The sequence below is a fragment of the Panthera onca genome, chromosome B1 (assembly GCF_046562875.1).
Source record: "Panthera onca isolate mPanOnc1 chromosome B1, mPanOnc1 haplotype 2, whole genome shotgun sequence".
In the NCBI taxonomy this organism is placed as follows: domain Eukaryota; kingdom Metazoa; phylum Chordata; class Mammalia; order Carnivora; family Felidae; genus Panthera; species Panthera onca.
Window position 1 is genome coordinate 121,382,986 of NC_138342.1, and position 18,557 is coordinate 121,401,542.

Below are 18,557 nucleotides of genomic sequence, written 5' to 3' on the forward strand. Positions count from 1 at the left end.
GCATTTACCTATTTTTAAGTCAAATTATATCCAACCTGAACCTCTCATTTCACTTGCTGAAAAATCTGTGAGTTCTTAGGATCTACTTTACCTCTTTTGGACCTTCTGTCAGGAGCGGGGGGGTTCACTTGGTCCTGAGGCATCTTCAGACCCAGGATTTTCTCAGCACTTCTGCATTCCTCGCGGGGTCATCAGGAAATTTGGACCTCCCCTTGGCACATGAAGATCATGGGATATCATGGCCCATCCATCTAGAACCTTCTTCTGTCAATGCTCTCTAACATGCTACCCCAGGCTGAGTGTAGAACTTCTCTGTGATGTGCCACGTTTGAGGCACTTCAGAATGTATTTCAGTATATCTACTTTCTCTCCCTTGCAGATTAACCTCTAAGGAGGAAGAAAGACAAGCACATACATTTTCCTGCCCTTTTCTCATTTCCTGTCCTTTCTCCCCTCCCAGTTTTCCACTTCCCTATCCTGTGCACCATGGCTTCTATATCATATCCTCCTCTTTCTCTGGTGGCAATCGTGCTCCTCTTTCTTGGGACAATAATTCTGGAGAAAACACAGAGAAATAATTGAAGAGAAAATGAAGAGAAAATTCATCTGTGTTATTTCAAAAATATTATCCTATGTTATACAAATAGATGAATGAGTATGGTAATGTACATGCATGTGTACATTTTTGAAGACTTGAAATTTCAGAGTAACTTTTCTTTTTAATATATAATGGTATATTACTTTCTACAACATATCCAGATAAATAGGAAGTTACAGATTTTCTTCTTTGTAAATAGAATGTAAGCTTTTTGTGCAGAATGCATTGTAATATTCTCTAAGGTGAAAGTGGAGAAATCATTATAGATAGCTCAAAAATGTTCTTCCTTTGAAATACTGCACTTATGGGCAAATAAGATCATTTGAAACCTTAGGAAATGGGTGAGAAAATTCATCAATGTGAAAAGACAACCAAAGACAACCATTTTATTTGGTCTAAAATGAAGTAACATTTTATAGGACTGAATTTCAGCTTCATGAAAGTTATAAAGAAAACAAATGAGTCACTCATTTTATGTTAAAAATCTCCCTAAGTTAGCCTTTTCTGGTTTTGTAACCAAAAGCTATAGCTGGGAGTAGATTTGAGTATTTTTTTTATTTTTTATTTTTTTTTCTTTTTGATTTCGTTTAATATGAAATTTATTGTCAAATTGGTTTCCATACAACACCCAGTGCTCATCCCAACAGGTGCCCTCCTCAATACCCATCACCCACCCTCCACTCCCTCCCGCCATCCATCAACCCTCAGTTTGTTCTCAGTTTCTAAGAGTCTCTTATGTTTTGGCTCCCTCCCTCTCTAACCTTTTTTTCCTTCCCCTCCCCCATGAGAAATTTCTGGTAAGTTTCTCAGGATCCACATAAGAGTGAAAACATATGCTATCTCTGTATGACTTATTTCACTTAGCGTAACACTCTCCAATTCCATCCATGTTGCTACAAAAGGCCAGATTTCATTCTTTCTCATTGCCACGTAGTATTCCATTGTGTATATAAACCACAATTTCTTTATCCATTCATCAGTTGATGGATATTTAGGCTCTTTCCATAGTTTGCCTCTTGTTGAAAGTGCTGCTATAAACATTGCGGTACAAGTGCCCCTATGCATCAGCACTCCTGTATCCCTTGGGTAAATCCCTAGCAGTGCTATTTCTGGGTCATTTAAAAAAAAAAAAAAACCTTGATAAAAGGGGGTAACTCAGAAGTGAGTGGAAGCAGGGAGCAGGTAAACACCACTACTTTAATACTGTGAACCTTTTATCAAGTTCTCCAAATGGAGGATGAATATGAACCTTGTGGTCAGATTACTTTTCATTTTGGGGGAAAAAGTCCTTTGCTGGGTTTTTGTAATGGTAAAGCCAAAAAGAATATTATTCTACAATGGGATGTTCAAAATAGTGAGGAAGAAAAATAGCTCTACATAACAACAAAAAAAAGTTGTCTTCATTCTAGGCCCTAATAAAGTCTCTGAAGATGATTATGTTTCCTGGAGGGGGGCTTTGAACTGGGGGTTAGGAGTGGTGGGTGAGAGAGAAAATAGATCTTTTTCTTGCTGGATCTCAGAAGATTGTGGGGCAACTGAACTCCAGGCAGGGATCCCGTGATCAAAGGCACTTCTCTTTCAAAGATGCCAAATGCATCATGTGGGCAGACTAAGTAGCATCTCCTCTCCACCCCATTATGTCTCTATCCCCACATCCCAGCTACCTTATAGAAGGATGAGGCCTTTATACCTTAGAAGTCCTAAGAAGTCATCTTTTTTTTGTTTGTCCTCCTCCATTGTTATTCCTTTTTGTACCCACCATTCATCTGAGAAATGTAGTTAAACCGAGTAGCAGGATCTTCACTGAGCATTGGTGACTTTGTTCTCTCCCAGAGTGGATCAGGAGGACAGCAACAACATGGAAAAGCCAGCCTGGAGTTAGAATCAGAAAGTTAATTGGTTGAGAGGACTCTCCAAACCTGAAGAATTTGTAGGATATATAAGCATTCTTTGGATCAAAAAAAAAATGCTGGACTTCCAAAAATCAAATGGGATACAAGCTCCAATGATTCATAACTGTTCGTTGTAGGTATGATCCTCAAAGACTGGAAAAGCCATACACATCTGGATGATATTTACAAAAAACAGAAGTACCCTGGGCAGACATGAAATACTAGAAATGTGCGGTGTTGACCTGTCTTGTGGGTTTCCTCTCTGTTTCTCTCATTTTTTTTTCTGCCAGAGAAGCCACTGGCATTGCTGCTACTGGGGTCCTGGTCACCTTTTACTGGACAGCTATAAATGGAGGAATGAAGAAAACTTGGTGGACACTGCCACCAGAACCACAGTCTTTCTTCTGAATCGTCTCTTTGATCATTAATATTTCTCAGTAAGTTTCATTGTCTATGGTTCTTTTTGGAAGTTCCCCTTTCTCCTCCTACCACTAATTGAATTATCTTCTGTATTCTCATTAGTCCAGATTGCAAAGGATAGCAATTGACTGGATAACAGATTGGGGCAATTCATCTATCTCCTATTAAGAAGAGAGCCTCTTGTAGCAGGCTACCTCATGTATTGCTGACCAATATATGCTTAGGCTAACCATCAGGTTACATTAGATCAGGTGTCCATAGTTCTCTATAGAGTATAAAGGGCATTGCAGGATTATTTCTGAGAGGAGGTAACTGAGCATTTCAGATTGAGAGAGATATTGGGCACCAGTCTAGTAAAAGTCCATAGTGAAACAAATATGCACATTCAGATACATAAGAAAACAGCATTTGATGAAAACATATACACATACAGTTAAATAGGTTTCTGCTAAAGATCATTAAATCAAAGAAAGAGGTTCAGTACTTGTCATCACTACAGACACACTTTACAGATGGGGTTAAGCCAACATGGCAACACGAAAGTTGAATCTATTGCTGTCCAGGTCAAATTCCTAATATGTGATTCATTGTTGAGCCTTGTCTTTCTAAAATAAGGAAAACACTGGCCAGTTTTTGTTCAGCTTTTTATAATAAAGCATGCAGTTGTGGCTTATATTACTTGCAAAAGAGAAAGCATACTATGTGAAATAGTAAACCACAGCTTGATTGTCCTTTGATAATCTACATTCCATGGATGCTGCAGTTTATTTACACAAGTATTGATGAAAGGCTAACTTTTTATTATACACAAACCAATTTAAACCATTCTTAAAAATGAATTTAAAAAGTCATCTTTGCTTGCACAATTACACAATTACATGGTTTTCAGCAATCTCTAAATGTTTCTTTCTTTAAAATTCCCTTGGAACACGGTTATTTTTATATTACCTATAGATAGGATTTTTTCTAGCAATTTGACAAATAAAATTAAAGTCAAATTTTGACTTTCTTCTATCTCAATGTCAGACAATACCCCCATTCAAAATGGCTTAGTGGTATAAAATAAAAGGCTCAAAATCGATATTGCAAGGACCTACTTTATCAGGTCCCCTGGTTCTCAGCCACTGTTTCTCTCTCTCCTTATGTTTGGAGCCATTTGACACCCTGGCATGGGCTCAGTCATTTCTCAGGTCCAAAGGCCCTTGGTGGGAAGGATCTGAGGACAGCCATCCCCCACTGGAGGGACCAGCTTCAAGACACACTTTACTGTTCATCCTTCTCAGAACCTGTATACAATTTTCCTGACTTGGATTTTTCTTGTTTCTAAAACCCAGAATTAAAAACAACTTTTTGAAAAATTGACTCTATGTCTTAAAAATGGGTCACTGAAATTTATTGGATTTAGCTTTCATTTTTGACATCAATATATCTTACCAGGACATCCAGGTCTACTCTCTGTTCACTGGGTCCATAATTATAGACATGGTATCCATGTAATGGAGCAGCATGATATCCTGGGGATAGGTGAAGTGCTTAACAAACCCATGAGCCAAACGAGAAGGCAGCAAACTATGGCTTAGAGGCCACATCTGCCCTGCAGCCTGTTTCTGTAAAGCTTGCAAGCCAAGAATGATTTTTATTTGTTAGGTTTGTTTTTAAAAAGAAAGAGGAAAAAGAATATGCATTAGAGACCATATGTGGCATACAAAGCCTAATATATTTACTATTTGACCCTTTCTAGGAATAGTTTGCCAATCCCTGAACTAAATTACTACAGAGCCAGAGAGTTGATATAGTCCTCAGTCCATTGCTGTCCCTGCTATTTAAAGGAAACTGTTTTTGTGGTCTCTCCTTATTGGGGTATTTAATCTAGGAAAAGAATTTGCCAACTTAACAGTTCCATATCAAGAATCAGAGTCTGTGTTGACTGCAGAAAATAAACCACATATAAAACAGCAGCCCCACTTGGAATCACCTTCTCATTAAGTTTCTGATAATCCATTAATATTGTTCCCCAAACCCATCCATCTTCTCACTGGTCAGGCAGGAGAGCTTAATGAGGATGGGGGTAACTGGGAAATGTAACAGAAATTATTATTCCTACCTTCCTCAAGCGTTTGATAGTAACATTCATCTCTACAACCCCTCCAGCTGCATGGCATTTTTTTAGGTTGACTATTATGGCAACACCTTGGCACAGAGGCTTCCTTTTGCCTGTCCGGAGCCTTCACTCCATGGGCCAGGAAGCCAACATGTAGATGTTGACAAGTCTGTTCCAGCTATACCTATGAAAACCAGGAAAGTAGCTATGGAATGATTCACCAGTAGGTCCCTGTTGACTCACTGTGAAAGGAACCCAGACCAAATATCCACTGATACTCTCTGAACTTCAGTAAGCCTCCTCTGTGTAGTGGGCCACAACAGCATTCTGGAATCAACATTAGCTCGAGCCCATGTCAATAATCCTGCAAAGGTCTGGGTGGCTCCTTTCTCCCAGGCAAAGCCATTTTCCTGAGAGGTGGCTGCAGGTCCTTTTCAGGGGAAGACCAGGAACAGTGCTCATGGCACTATTGTGGGATACTTGCTCATTCATTTCTGGGCTTCGGTCTATGAACTGCAAAAGGGCTATAACTCATAATTACAGTTACTCAGGTCACCTAGAATTTAGCTTTTTTTTTAGTTTCAGTTTATGCAGATCAAGGAGCATGATAACGGTCCTGCACATTCCTATCCCTGGCAGTCAGACCCTGTGATATCTCTCTAGCTACCTATTAGGGGAACCACATCCATCTGCCTCTGTCTTGGGTCTGTCATTGTAGCATCCCCTGCACTTTGCTGCCTGGGACCCCATCAACCCCAGAAAAGTCAGGAGCCCTATCCTTTAGCAGCAACTCCTATGGTCTGGTCTGGCCTGCAGAGAACAGCCACTCTGATGATTTTTAAGGTGTTTCTTTATTAACACAGTGCCTCACTGTAGAAAAGTGCCCTGTAGTCTGTCTCATGAGACATAACTAAATGTAGATGAGTGATTTGTATATCATAAACATACCCTAATATTTCTTTATCTTTCCATCAATTTCTCTACATTATCCCAAGAAATTTCTGGTAACATAGCTTATACATTGGCTACCACCATACCAACAATTCTGTCAAACATTCTGAGCTACTCAAGTGAGCATATTGAACATGGAATCCCTGGCAAGTGCACCCAATGCAAAATAACCAACCCAATCTAAAATTACTCTTCTCTCTTCTTGGTCTGACACCCTTGGAATCCATTCCCACACATATTGCAGGTTTTTGCCATTGCAACTGAGCAAAATCTTGTGATTCTTTTTGTTGTATAAATCTTTTCCCTCCAGCTTTGACTTTGTATTTGCCACCACACTCGCATGCCGGGATTTATTCTATATGCCTCTAAGGCAATGTTGGGGTATAGACACACAGAGAGCTGACAACTTCTGCTAACTTAACTCCCTCCAGTGAAGTCATCACGTGGCCCTCTGGCAAGAAAAGAACAGCCTCCTAAAACAGGAAACAAGTTTGCTTTTGCTTTCAAGGAACATTTGATGGAATATGGGCTTTTAAGGTACTCAGGGACATATGAATCTACCACATTCCATATCTCAGTTTTCTTGGCCCCATTCATCCTGATAAATGCGCTAGGGTTCACTCACAACCCTCCCTGCATTCCTTAATCCTCGCATAATTACCAGCATCTCTTAAGCCACCAGAACATTGTCATTGATAGGCTTCTTATTCTGAACAACCCCAGGTGATGAGGTACTACATCACCAGTCCATACCAGTGTCTATTTTATGATACCAACAGATTCTTAGCCGCCTTCAGTTCAAACCAGAGAGCTAACTAATCTCAGAATTTCACTCCTTGAGAGCCAGTTGCTTGCAACCACAACAGCCTGTGAGGGTTCAGTTATAGAGAATAAAACCTACTCTAGACCATGCCAGCAGAAAGAAATTTGTTTTATTGGGTATTAAGTGGCTTCTCAAATTGTTTATAAACTGAAGAGACTTTAGTCTGATCTTCCAGGAGAGGAAACTTAAGTCCTGAGCAGAACTGCTGCTGCCCTGGCCATAATCAAGAAGTGGCCTGATGAATCAAGAAGTCGTGGTGACAGCTGCTAGCTCAAGATCAAAGCACTTGCACTTCAATCTGCACCAGCAAAAATAGGAGGCTCATGTCATGTTTCCCTCCACTCTTACTTTAGTTCTGGATTTAAGTCTTATGTAAAGGCATCTGGTTGACAGAACATAAATCATGTCCCGAAATGTGGGAAATGTAGATTTAGCTCACTAGCCTCTGCAGTATAGGAAGCCACAGCAGAAAGAGGTGGGAATCGATTTTGGGGAAAGCAAGTCTGTCGTACCCCCCACAGTCCTCTTGGGGGGGGGGGGCTTTCTGTGATTGGACTTCTGCTACCTGCTGATGGGATTTCCTGATGCAAACCTGCCAGTCTTGTTGCAACATGTCCGTATACTGACCCCTCCTCAATTGTCCCTCACCAACTATTAGACATATATTGTCCCCTCCCCCATTTTTTGGTATTAAAACTCGCCTCCAATATGAACTACTTTCCTGGGGTACTGTTATCTGCTTCTCCTTGTCATACTCTTTACATGAGGTTTTTTGCTTCCTAGATTGAACTGTTTCCTGCTCCTACTGCTGTTTTCTTCACAGTGCCTGCTCCAGAGAGGGTACTACGAATCTACCCAATCCCAACGCAGTCGACTTGGACACGTTGAGTCAAATCTCATGATATAACAATTAACAATATTTAAGGGCATCAATCTAAATAGACTGCAAAATAGAATCCAAATTTTCAAAGAGGTCTATATCATCTCTTTCAAATGTGCCAAAAATAATATTAATATTTATCAAGTTCATATCTGGGAAGTAAATAATATCTTGAATCTTCCTTTTAATTCAGGTACATGTACAAGATAGTACACTGTTCTCTTCTTTCTTATTCCTCTGTTTTCTTTTTTGTTTTGTAATTTGATTTTGTTATTTTATTTGAGTATAGCTGACACACACTGTTACAATAGTTTCTGGTGTATGATGTAGTGATTCAACATCTCTGCACATTATGTTCACGACAAGTGTAGCTACCAGCTGTCACCATGCAGTGCTATTACAATATCACCGACTATATTCCCTATGCTGTGCCTTTTATTCCTGAGATGCATTCATTCCATAAGACAGAATACTTTTTCTAATCCAAATATTTCCTTTCATCCCCCAAACAATATTAATTATGCTGATCAGTCTTCCTCAGTTAACTAGATTTACCCTAATTAGCTGATCTCTTCTCTTCCAAACTACTTGGCTGGAGACTTTATATCTGAACTTACAATTTTTCTGAAGAATCTAGTACAAAATGAATTATGCTGTTTCTTTCTGTATATAATTGGATTTCAAAAAGATTTTTTTTTCTATCAGTGAATCACATAAAGATCACATCTACCCTCACTACTCCATGACCTTTCTATACTGGTCATAGCAGAATTTAAAAAGAGCTCATAGGAAATGTCAGCTTTGTCCTATGTAAAGTCTCCCTAACAGCTGCTCCATTACAGGATTTTATTCTTCATCTTGTACATAGTTTATATCAAGTCGAATATAGCATGTTTTATTTTTTTTAAATTTTTTAATGTTTATTTTTGAGAGACAGAGACAGAGTGAGTGGAAGAGGGCAGAGAGAGAGGGAGACAGAATCCAAAGCAGCCTCCAGGCTCTGAGCTGTCAGCACAGAGCCCAACTTGGGGCTCGAACTCATGAACCAGAAGATCATGACCTGAGCTGAAGTCAGACACTTAACTGACTGAGCCACCCAGGCATCCCAGTATGTTTTATTCTGTGTGGGATTTTTGTTAAATTGCTACTTGTGCCATCAGTGAAACAGGGATTTATTCTAAAATAACTATTATATATATATATATATATATATATATATATATATATATATATATATATTTGTAGATTAGGTATGCAGCATCTAGTTCCAAGGTTTCTATCTTTGATGAGTTAGGAAATTGGTTTTGTGTAAATGTGTCTGACACATCTGATTCTAAAAATAAATTTTGGATTGCTCCCAGGTTAGCCTTCTGAAATTACATAATTTTCACAAGTTATTAATATCACTCAGAATTTCTCTTTCCATGCTGTTTTTAAAATCAACACATTGTCTCCCCCTCTATCACTGCCATCCCTCAGTCATTCTTTTTTCTTTTAAGGGGGTCCTGACTAGGAGAGGTGCTAATTGATTTTGTCCTTCTAACCAGCAATAATAGGAAATTTGGGCCCCTCACGTAGCTCAAATCCCAAGCCCGCCCCATGTTTTTTCCAACCCTCAAAAACAGACATTTCTATTTGTTTTGAATTCCCTTTTTAATTGTTAGCCACAGTCTTTCTTTTTTTTTTTTTTTTTAAACGTTTTATTTATTTTTGAGACAGAGAGAGACAGAGCATGAACGGGGGAGGGGCAGAGAGAGAGGGAGACACAGAATCGGAAGCAGGCTCCAGGCTCTGAGCCATCATCCCAGAGCCCAACGCGGGGCTCGAACTCACGGACCGCGAGATCGTGACCTGAGCCGAAGTCAGACGCCCAACCGACTGAGCCACCCAGGCGCCCCGCCACAGTCTTTTTCAATGCAGAAGCAAACCACATGGTGGACTCTCTATTCCCCAGTATTTCCATCCAGGTCTGTACATGGTTAACAAAGTATGCCACAGCAGGTAAAATCAATGGCTTTGGTCCTCTGCAGCTTGTCATCATGATCAATGGATTATCACAGCTGGGCCAATTATGCAGCAATTTGTATCGATTGTTTAGAGTGGCAGTGGTGAATCCTAGTAACTAAACTTGCCATAGTAGGATTTGCTTCTTCTCCAACTATATAGGCTCAGGACAATTCAATGAACTTACATAACTTTTAGATGTTCATAATTCCATATGGTCTAAACAAACTTTACTTTGTGAACTTAGCTTTCCAAGCACTTACATATGGCTTTAAAATGTGACTTAGTGACTAAAGTGAAATTGACCATACCTTTTCTTTCCAGTTTTTAATTATCACCTGAATTTTTTCTTTTAAAATGAAAGTATGTGCAGAGATTATCCATGTACTTAATTTTATGTGTGAGCAAGCTGGGTCAGTCAATATTATTGTGTTTATAGAGTTAATTTAATATCAAATAGACCTTATGCCATTTTTTTCACATTTAAACATTGAACTAGATGGAGTCTCAGAGCTCTAATTATTTTACATTTAAGAGTCAATTTTTAAATGACTTCTCAGTTTTGAAGAATACGTCCTGTCTGTTGGAAGAGGAAGAAGGCTTTCACACATAAGGGTCGTGTTCTTTATGACTATAGTTCATCAGTAACTAGACTATAGTCATATGGTTGTGTGCGTGTGTGTGTATGTGTTCAAATTGCTAGCTAAGAGCCACTGATGTTGTAAAGACAAGTACCATACTTTCCTAAATGGATAACATTAGAAAAGACTATTGACTGGCAAGTTGTAGGTGACTCCAGTCCTTCTTGAATTACTAAAAATAGGCAATGCTCCATTTGCTCTTTACCTAAAATAAATGAAGTTCTTCCAACTCATGAATGCTGCACTAAAAGGTCAAAATCTTTTATTCCCATCTCAGGAGCAATGTTTCTAAAAGACACTGTGCCCTATGCCTTTGCTGAGCAAAACAGCTAAAAAGATAGCAATTTTTAATTATAGTATACAAGGTTTCTCTAATGACCTTATGACTTTGGGACATTAAAAAGTCTATTCACTAATAAGACACAAAAACAGAAGAAACCTGAGTGGAAATGTCAGTTTAAACATTACATAGGGATCCATTTAATGATGCATGAGTGAAAGAAAATACATTGTATGTCTTTTTTTTAATAACCTTTTAAAAATATCTGTATTCCCTTTGCTTTCCTTATTTATATTATATTTATCTGAATATGTGAACATGCACTTCTTTTTGTTACACTACTGAAATTGCTACTGGATTGGCCTGAAGGATAAAGTAATATAAGATTTAAGTGTAAAATTTCGATTACAGTAACAGAATAGGCATTTCATAGAGAAAGATAAAATGTTTTTACTTATTAGGTCAACCACTGGTGAATGAGTCTCAGAATGATCTATCAGGAAAGCAAAAGTATCCTATGCGGTAGAGTCCACCACTGAATTATTTTATGCCACTTGCAAATGTTTGTTTTCTAATTGTAAAAACATTAACACTCATTTAGAAATTTCAAAATAACATTTTATTTAAAAATATCTATCTTAACCTACACAGAGGTATTTATTATTTATATGTTGATGGATTTTATTCCAATATTCAGTGGTTAAGAGCATGGGATCTAGAGCCAGTTCAAACTACTAGTCTGCCATTTGTAAGCCTTGAGACCTTGGGCAAGTAACTTAACTACTTTTTGATTCAGTTTCCATATCAATAAAATAGGCATTAAAGTAGACATAATTCATGAATCTATTGAGAAAATTAAATGAGGGGATACATGTAAAGTTCTTAGGGAAAACTCCTGGTATATGGTGACAGTATAGTACACAACAGCTTTAATTATTATTGTTAAGGTTTTCCATCTCATATATATTTTTCTTATATTGATGATTTACTATGTTTTGGGACATCACCAACTTAAAAAGAGATTTATGAACCTTCTGGAAAATTTGGAAAATATGGACAAGCATTTAAAAATAAAGTTACACTTGTTATTACATTGTCAGACATAAACACTGCTAGTATCTGAATATACAGTTTTAAAATCATCTTTGATCATGATAGGTCTCAAATACTTGGGTGAGATTTTAAAAATATATAATACACATCCTCACCAGCAACTATAGTCTCCTGATTTGTTCATTTTAGCCACTCTGACTGGCGTGAGGTGGTATCTGAGTGTGGTTTTGATTTGTATTGCACTGTTGGTGGGAATGCAAACTGGTGCAGCCGCTTTGGAAAACAGTGTGGAGGTTCTTCAAAAAATTAAAAATAGATCTACCCTAGGACCCAGCAATAGCACTGTTAGGAATTTACCCAAGGGATACAGGAGTACTGATGCATAGGAGCACTTGTACCCCAATGTTTACAGCAGCACTTTCAACAATAGCCAAATTATGGAAAGAGCCTAAATGTCCATCAAATTATGAATGGATAAAGAAAGTGTGGTTTATATACACCATGGAATACTACGTGGCAATGAGAAAGAATGAAATCTGGCCTTTTGTAGCAACATGGATGGAACTGGAGAGTGTTACGCTAAATGAAATAAGTCATACAGAGAAAGACAGATACCACATGTTTTCACTCTTATGTGGATCCTGACAAACTTACCAGAAATTTCTCATGGGGGAGGGGAAGGGGAAAAAAAAAGGAAAAAAAAAAAAGAGAGGGAGGGAGCCAAAACATAAGAGACTCTTAAAAACTGAAAAAACTGAGGGTTGATGGGAGTGGGAGGGAGGGAAGGGTGGGTGATGGGTGTTGAGGAGGGCACCTGCTGGGATGAGCACTGGGTGTTGTATGGAAACCAATTTGACAATAAATTTCATATTAAAAAAATAAAATAAAAATATATAATACATAGGAATAAATTTACAAAAGTAGTGGAAGGCTTATACACTAAAAATTATAAACATTATTGAGGGAAATTAATTTCTAAATGATTAGAAAGACATTCCATCTACTTAAATTGGAATACACATTAGTTTTAAGATGGAAAATTTCCCTGAGATTTATCAACACAAGCTATATATTCAGCACAACACCTATTAAAATTCCAGTAAGTCTTTTTTTTTTTTTTTTTTTTTGCAAAAATTTATGAGAAATGTGTAGTATGTAGGATTTTCCCATTGGCCTAAAATATATATGGGATTACAAAAGACCTAAAGAGCCAAAACAATTTTGAAAAGAAGAGCAAATTAGGAAGCCTAACTTCCTAACTTCAAAGGTTAATATAAAAGTATAGTTACCAAGACAATGTGGTATAGGCATAAGGACGGATATATTCTTTTCTTTTTATATATAATTTTTTTCATGTATTATTTATTTTTGAGACAGAGACAGAGCATGAGCAGGGGAGGGGCAGAGAGAGAGGGAGACACAGAATCCGAAGCAGGCTCCAGGCTCCAGGCTTCAGGCTCTGAGCTGTCAGCACAGAGCCCGACGCGGGGCTCGAACTCACAAACCACAAGATCATGACCTGAGCCAAAGTCAGATGCTTAACCGACTGAGCCACCCAGGTGCCCCGATATATTCTTTTTTATATATAAAATCTATTTGCTTTTTAAACAAATGATTCTTGGACAAGTGGAAAAGGACATGCCAAGAAAATGAGCTCAGACCTCCACACTGTTTTCCAAAGCAGCTGCACCAGTTTGCATTCCCACCAACAGTGCAATACTCAGACCTTAACTCTCACACAAAAATTTTAGAGGATAACATAAGAGAAAATATTTGAGATATGGGTCAGGTAAAGATTCCTTAAATACAGCACTGAAATCATGGTACATTAAAAAACTTAATAAATTGGACTTCCTCAAAAGTCTTGTACTTCAAAATACACCATTAATAAAATAAAACCACAAGCCATAGACAGGAAGAAAATATTTGCAAAACACATATCTGATAAGGAACATGTACCCAGAATGTACAAAGAACTCTTACAATTCAACAACAAAACAGACAACCCAATCAAAACATGGACAAAAGATTTAAATAGACATTTCACCAAAAACAATATATGAATGGTGGATAAGCCCAAGAAAAGATGCTCAATGTTATTAATCAATAGGGGAATGCAGATTAAAACCACAATGAGACACTATATACCCACTAGAAAGACCATAATCAAGACAGACAATGACAGGTGTCGGCTAGAATGTGGATAATTGGAAAGGGGCATGTAAAATAATATACAGCCAATTTAAAAACTGTTTGTTAGTTTCTTATAATGTTAAATAAATTTACTATAACCACTCTTAGGTATCTTCCCAAGAAAAGAACAAAATATATATCTGCACAAATATTTGCACATGAATATTTACATCTGTAAATGGCCAAAAATTTGGAAACAACCCAAATGTTCATCAACTGACAAATGGATAGACAAAATGTAGTATACCCATACAGTGGAACACTATTTAGCAATAACAAGGACAAGTCCCTGATACAGGTCATGATGTGGCTGTTTTGTCTTTTCATTCACTTATCACTGGCATTTAGTTCTTAAATTTTTTTAATGTTTATTATTGAGAGAGAGAGAGACAGAGCATGAGCAGGGGAGGGGCAGAGACAGGAGGAGACACAGAATCCAAAGCAGGCTCCAGGCTCTGAGCTGTCAGCACAGAGCCCGACGCGGGGCTCGAACTCACAAACTGTGAGATCGTGACCTGAGCTGAAGTCGGATGTTTGACTGAGCCACCCAGGCGCACCTACTGGCATTTATTTCTTAAACAATAAACTGTCAAGTGAAAGAAGCCAAACAGAAGAGACCACATATTGCATAATTCCATTTTTTTAATATTCAGGAAAGGTAAATATATAGAAACAGAAAGTAGATTGGTGGTTGCCCAGGGTAGGGTATATGGAACAGAAAAGGAGATCAGCAGTAAATGGACATGAAAAATATTATCAGGGTGATGGAAATGTTCTGAACCTGATTTTTTGTGATGATTGCATAACTTGGTAAACTTAATAAAAATTAAGTGTATGCTTTAAATAGGTGAATCATAGGATATGTAAAATATGCCAAAATAAAGTTACATTAAATAATACCCTGATAGATTCCATCCTAAGCCATGTATCTCTGTGTCTTGAAAACAGTGTGTGGTCTACATACTACATACACGGAAGCATCATTGGAGGTTGTGAAATTACTTATTTCTAAGCCACTTACCAGGAATCTTATACATAAGACATAGAAAGCTACATTTCTAACAAATTTTAATCAGTCATTTATCACACTATTTCAGAGAATTACTATGTTAAAAGTAATGTGGCAAATGGCATCAATGCCCAAAACAAAGCAAAAATCTAAACAGCAGGTGGTCAGTGAAACTGAAGGACTGGTTTATGAATGTGGAGGCAGACAAATATGAATAATCCAGAAGGTACAATTCCTCAAAGATGCATAATTTCAGCTAGGATCTGAAATATGAGTAGGAGATAATTACGGGGGGAGGTCGTTTCAGGCCCATACACAGTTGGAAATGATAATTAGCTGTGGTTTAGGAAGGTTCTATTGCTCTTCTAGCTGCAGAGAGAATAATCTGCAATGGGTACAAGTTTGTATACTGCAAATAAAGAGGTAGTTTGTTGGTGACTAGAGATGTGTTCTGATGGATGTTGGGGACCATCAGGAGTAGTAATACTGAGATTACATGAAAGTTCTAACAAGGATAAACCCAACTGGATAGCAAGATGACATACAGACCTAAATTTTACTTGTTTTAATCATTCATTTACCATTTTCAACAAATTTATGGAGATATTATATATATATATATATATATCATATATATCATATATATCAGATATCATATACATCATATATATCACATATACATGATATATATCACATATATCTTATATATATGAAAAATATATATAATTCACCCATTTTAAGTGTACAATTCACTGATTTTTAGTAAATTTACTGAGGGGTACACCATCATCATAATCCAATTTTAGAATACTTTCATCCCACTAATAACAACCCTCATGCGCATTAGCTGTAAATCCTTGTCTTTATACCATGCTCATGCCTCAAGCAGCCAGTATTCTAATTTGTATTTTTATATATTAGCCTTTACTGGATCATTTTATATAAATAAAGTCACACATTTGCGAGTACGACTTTTTTCACTTCGCATAATGTTTATGAGGTTCATGTAGCATTATCAGTATTTCATTCCTTTTGATTGCTAAATAGTACTCCATTGTATGGATATACAACATTTTCTCTATTCACCAGGTGAAGAGCATTTACACTATTTCCACTCTTTGACTATTATGAATAATGATGTTATGAACATTTACGTGTAATTTTTTAACATAGATATATGCTTTCATTTATCTAGGGTAAATGGCTAGGTGTGGAATTGCTAGAATGTTTGATAAACTGATGTTTAATTTTATAGGAAACTGCCAGTCTGTTTTCAAACTAGCTGTATCATTTTACATTCTCACCAGCAATGCAAAAGGCTTTCTGACTCCCTACATCTTGACAATAATCGTTGTCTATCTTTTCTATTAGAACCATTCTAATGGGCATGAAATGGTATCCCACTATAGTTTTAGTTTGCATTTCTCTAATGACTAATGACATTGATAATCTTTTCATGTGCTTGTTAGCCACTCATATATCTTCTCTGGCTAAATGTCTATCCAATATTTTGCCTATTTTTATCTGGACTGTTTGTCTTTTTATTCTGAAGGTATAAGAGTTGTTCGTATATTCCAAATACACATCCTTTATCAGATACATGATTTGCAAACACTTTCTCCTTGTCTCTGGTTTGTCTTTTCATTTTCATAACGATGTCTCTTGAAGCACAAAAGTTTGGAAATTTGATGAGGTCCACTTTACCATTCTTTTCTTTTATGGATCATGCTTTTGGTTCATGTCCAAGAAATCTTTGCATAACCCAAGATATCAAAGATCGTCTCCTATATTTTCATCTGAAAGATTTTTTTCAGCTTTTACACCTACATCTCTAAGCTACTTGAATTAAATTTTATGTATAGTCTAAGGGTCTTCCCCAATTCATCTTTCCTAGAATTTCACCTTTTTACACATGTATATCCAATTGTTCCAGCATAATTTGTTGAAAGAAACTATATTTTTCTCATTGAATCACCTTGCCACCTTTGTGGAAGGTCAATTTAACCATAAATAGAAGGGTTTATTTCTAGACTCTCAATTCTGTTACATTTTTCTATATATCTATCTTTACACCTGTACCACACCACCGTATTGTAAATTTTCAAATCAGGAAATAAACTTTCTTCACCTTTATTTTTTTGAATTGTTTTGGCTATGGTAGGTCTTTTCACTCACTTATCACTGATGTTTAGTCGTTAACGAGACAAATGCCTTTAAAGCTTCATTTTTTCTGCCAAGTTTTAAAGTCACCTGAGTGTTACATTATTCACATAACAACAGAGATGAGAAAATAAACTTTGCTTTTGAGGCACTGTGATAGATTTGGCAATGTATATAAAAGACTATATGTGAACATGATACATTTGATTTTACAAAACATATATATATATTTAGTGTCATGTCATTGAGAAAAGAGTGTAGAAATATCTCTGGTAAACACTTGAATATGAAACGTTAAGGAAAAAATATCTCAATTCAGCTATTTTGTTGTTAATTTCTGATCTTTCTCATAGCACAAAGCTGTTTTCCATAGATTGTTCATGGTAACGTTACAAACTAATCAACTATGCAAGAGATTTTTGTCATAAGTACCAATTAATCCATCAAAACAAGTTAAAATAGCTATTCAAACGGTTTGTTATGATTGTTAAAAAGATGCAGCAGTATCTCTTGGTAAATGTTTCTTTTATGTTTGATCCAGTTTTTATGAAATATGCTAAGGAGGTAACAAAAATATGATAAAATCAGCATGTGTTTCTTCATGTGATAGTATCAGATGTTTACCACTTGTTTATGAATATGTTATCCAATAAATCTTTAACAACTTTTTTATCTGTGAGAAAACCAAAATGAACACAGCAATCTCAGCAGGCCAGAAATATACAGCTATTACTAAGAATAAGATAGCAATTTTTGAAATCAAACCTAGCCTGATGATTCTTGGGCACAGTCTGCTATTAAAATACTCCAAAACACATTTATACATAATCATATAAGTATCTTGAACTAGCTCCTATAACCAAAAGCATTCTGAAATTATGGAAAATTTTCTGGCTATTTTTCACATAAAAAAGAAATTCCCCCCAAATAACCCTGCACTAACATTTACTATGCTGAGCTGTATTACCCATTATGAGGGATGATGGGAGATTTCCTTCTGCATAGAACTTCAAGGCAGGTCATGAAATAATGACTTTGTGTAAAATTTGTCATTTGATGGTTCTTGAAATAGAAAGTTCTATGCAGCACCAAATCATGCCTAGATTCTATTGGCTAGAATCCATTGGCTAGATTCTATTGGCTTCTCTACTGTTCCTCAGTCATGTGTGAACTAGCTGTGACATGCCCTGTCTCTGCCTTGAATCATTACAGATATCAAACATCACTCTCAGTCATTCACATGAAAGATGCTTACAGCAGGGAATGTACTTTGTGAGTACTTTAAAAAAAAAATAACGTCTTTATCCAGGATAGATTACTTCCCACTTTATGGACACATGAAGTCCAGCTGCCTGATCTCTTTCTCAAGTAGCGCAAAACCCATATAAAGTCTTCTATAATATTAAGATCAGCTAATTTATAGAAGAAATGTCTCAACTTTGCATGCTATAAAACCACCTGACAAAAGCCACCTGTTACTTCCCATAACTTCCTACCTCCATTCTCTCAGGTCTGCTTTTTATGTTCAGTGACAAGGAAATAAATAATAAGC

At 36.8% G+C, this 18,557-nt stretch overlaps 1 long non-coding RNA gene across 5 annotated transcripts in view; it reads right to left on the reverse strand.

Annotated features, from left to right (window-relative positions):
- LOC144616030 (uncharacterized) overlaps window positions 1-18,557 on the reverse strand; it is a 118,891-nt gene continuing 100,334 nt past the window's right edge. For 3 of the 5 annotated variants that reach the window (XR_014137547.1, XR_014137549.1, XR_014137548.1), the window contains one exon: window positions 1,530-2,470. This is a non-coding gene — a long non-coding RNA (uncharacterized LOC144616030). Of the gene's footprint in view, window positions 556-1,529; window positions 2,471-18,557 lie in introns of those variants that run through there. The other 2 variants (XR_014137546.1, XR_013554884.2) reach the window with 2 other exon arrangements.